Raw genomic sequence first — 3,707 nt, 5'->3', positions numbered from 1 at the left:
CTAGTCCCCCCTCCCCCCCCAGGAAGTTGGAAGCCGAAAAAGGCTAGACAGCGCCAATTCAGGCCCCCAGCGGGGGAGGGCGGTACAGTTAGGAGTTAGGTGGGCGGTACACCTAGGCTTAATTCAACTAAGTGCTCTCTGTCCTCTCTCTCTCCCTGCTCCCCTCTCTCCCTCCCGGCTCTCAGGCTGCCATGAGGGTACCTGTGTTCAGTTTGTCAGGCCTCTATCCTTTATAGAAACCCACTTGGATCACAAACTAGGCTTCCGTGTGAATTCTTTCTCCTGGGAAATTAATTCTCACTTAAGGAATCTAACACATTCTCACGCCAGGTGGGTCCTTGGCAGTCTTATAAAAAAATCATTTTATTGGGGCTTGTACAATTTCTATCACAATCCATACATACATCCATTGTGTCAAGCACATATGTCCATTTGTTGCCATCATCCTCAAAACATTTGCCTTCTACTTGAGCCCTTAATATCAGCTGCTCATTTTACCCCCTCCCTTCCCACTCCCCCTTCCCTCATTAACCCTTCATAATTCATAAATTATCATTTTGTCATGTGTTACACTGTCTGATGTCCCCGTGCCCTTTCTCTGCTGTCCATACACCAGGGAGGAGGCTATATGTAGATTCTTGTAGTTGGTTCTCCTTTTGTACACCACATTCCACCCTCCAGGCATCGCCACTGTCACCACTGGTCCTGAAGAAGTCAGCCATCTGTCCTGGATTCCCTGTGTTCAGTACAATGTACATCCTCTGGTCTAGCCAGATTTGTAAGGTAGAATTGAGATCATGATAGTTAGGGGTAAAAAAAAAAAAAGATTGTGTGTGTGTGTATGTGTGAAGCACTTAAGGACTAGAGGAAAGTTGTATGTTTCATTGTTGCTACCCTGCACACTGACTGACTCATCTTCTCCCCACAACCCTTCAGTAAGGGTGTGTCCAGTTGCCTACCAATGAGCTTTGTGTCTCCACTCTGCACTCACCCACATTTATGAAGATATGATATTTTGTTCTTTGATGTCTGATAACTGGTCCCTTCTACACCGCGTGGTCAGACTGGTGTGCTTCTTCCATGTGGGCTTTGATGCTTCTCAACTAGATGGCTGCTTGTTTATGTTCAAGCTTTTAAGACTGCAGACGCTATATCTTTTGTTAGCTGAGCACAATCAGCTTTCTTCACCCTATTTGCTTATGCACACGTTTTTCTTCAGCAAGCGTGTCGGGAAGGTGTGCATCCTGGAATGCCAATTTAGTAGAACAATGTGTTCTTGCATTGAGTAAGTGCTTGAGTGGAGGCCCAATGTCCATTTGCTGCCTTAATACTAAACCTATAAAGATATGCATGATAAATATATTTACATATGTACATTCCAGTCTTTAGACCTCTATAAATACCCTTTGTCACCTAATTCTTTCCTCTATTTCCTTTTACTTTCCTCTTGTTCCACTATCATGCTCAGCCTTCATTTGGGTTTCAGTAATTTCTCCCGGTTACCTTGCCCTTGCAGAATCCCTACCAGGCCTCTCACACCCTCCTTGCCACTGATTTTGGATCACTTGTTGCTCTCCTGTCCCTGGGTTGGTCCACACGACCTCCTTACCTCGCCTCCTCCTCTCCCATATCCCCCCCGAAACCATTGGTCCCATTGTTTTCTCCTCCAGACTATCCATCCAGTCTATCTTACCTAGATAGACATGTAGAGATAATAATATGCACCAAATATCAAGTCATAGCAAGATAGGCAATGAATGATAACACAGTGATGACAACAAAAAAGAAAGCCAATTACCCATAGAAGAATAAATTAATTAAAAGAAAAAAATTTAAAGAAAGAAAAACCTGTAAATAGGTAAAGGTCTTATTTTTGATTTCTAGGCATGTCCCTCAGTCAGGACCGAGGGGGTACCATGCTGTGACCCCAGAGTCTGTCCTTTGTACTCCCTCAGGTGCTCCCTTCTTGACTTCCATGGCTGCTCTGCCACACGCTTTTAGTGGTTTGCCTCAGTGTCACAGGATCAGTCTGGGCCAGCCCCGACACTGAGTCTCTAGCGTTGTCCCCCTTAGGGCCCTGGACCATCAAGGGATGGCATGTCTGGTAGTGGGCTCAGCCATCCATATTGTCCACTCTACCCATTGGCTGTTCAGCATGGGGATATCCTCCTCCAGGCCTGATTGCCAGGATATGCTCCACTCTCTTCCTCCCCCTTCATATGCTCCCATTTGCTCTGATCAAACATGCCCCTCTCCACACTAGCGGCAGTTTCAGTGCCATTCTCTCAAGTAAATTCTTCTGGGGTGCAGGGCAGTTGTCCACGTAGCTGGTATGGGAGCCGAGCCCTCAGGCCCCTCCACTGGCTCCCCACTCCTTGCTGGCATGCAGCATTCATCTGGCACTGGCTTTATATTTGGCCCCTCTTTCCCTATGGAGACACAAACAATACCCTCCCCTTGGGTGGGTCAGTGCCTTATTCGCCCATCACACACCTTTTTTTTTTTTTTCTTTCCCCTTTCCTCCTTCCACCACAGTTTTAGTTGGCTACCATATGTATCCCTGGATTTGGTCTGACCCCTGCCATACTACCTGGACCTCACTAACCCTGGAGTGTTTCGGCATTTACCTTTTTATATGTATGTATATATATATATATATATATATATATAGATATATATATAGATATATAGATATATATATATAAAACTTACCTCACTGGATTCATGTTATACTTGTCCTTTTGTGCTTGGCTTACTTCACTTAGCGTAATTTCCTCCAGTTCTTCCCATGAGGTGATATGCTTCATGTGTTCATCACTGCTTTTTAGTGATTGATAGTATGCCGTTGTATGTATCTACTACAGTTTTTTAATCCATTCATCTATTGATGTAAATTTGCGTTGTTTCTAACTCCTTGTGATTGTGAACTGAAACACAGTGAACATTGGAGCACAGATGTCTGGCCGTGGTTTGTTTCTTGCCTCTTCTGGGTACATGCCCAGTAGAGGGATTGCTGGGTCACATGGTAACTCAATTTCCATCTGTGTGAGAAATCTCCAGATCGATTTCCATGGTGGCTGTGCATACCTACAGGTCCACCAGCAGTGGATGACAGTTCCTATCTCACCACCACCCCTCCAACACTTGTAGCTTTTTGATTTTTTGAATTGGGCTATCTTTGAGGGTGTTAGATGGTATCTCATAGTTGTTGCAATTTGCAATTCTCTTATGGCTAATGATCGAAAATATTTTCTCATATGTTTATTGGCCATTTGGATTTCAGATCTGTGAAACTTCTGTTCAGGTCCTTTTCCTACCTCCTCAGTGGGCAATTAGTTTTTCTCTTATTGAAATTGGTGGACTCTCTTATTACTCTCTTGGTGAGTTCTTTCGATGTACACAGGTTTCTTATCTTCAGTATATCCCACTTGTCTATTTGTGACTCCTCTGTATTTGTATCCTTCCCTATTTCTGATAGCCTATGTTTTCCCTGTGCCAAGGCTCTCAGGTTTGTCCCAATTCCCTCATTATTGGCCCTAATTGTTTGGGGTTTTTTCTCAAGGTCTGTGATCCAACTTGAGTTTATTCTTGTGCATGGAGTGAGGTAAGGGTCTTGTTTCATTTTTCTGCAGATAGATATCCATTTTTCCAGCACCATTTATTGAAGATGGCATCTGCTTCCCATTTAATATTTTTGGGCCCTTATC

The sequence above is a fragment of the Tenrec ecaudatus genome, chromosome 5, assembly GCF_050624435.1.
Source record: "Tenrec ecaudatus isolate mTenEca1 chromosome 5, mTenEca1.hap1, whole genome shotgun sequence".
NCBI lineage: Eukaryota > Metazoa > Chordata > Mammalia > Afrosoricida > Tenrecidae > Tenrec > Tenrec ecaudatus.
This window is presented reverse-complemented; position numbering follows the sequence as displayed.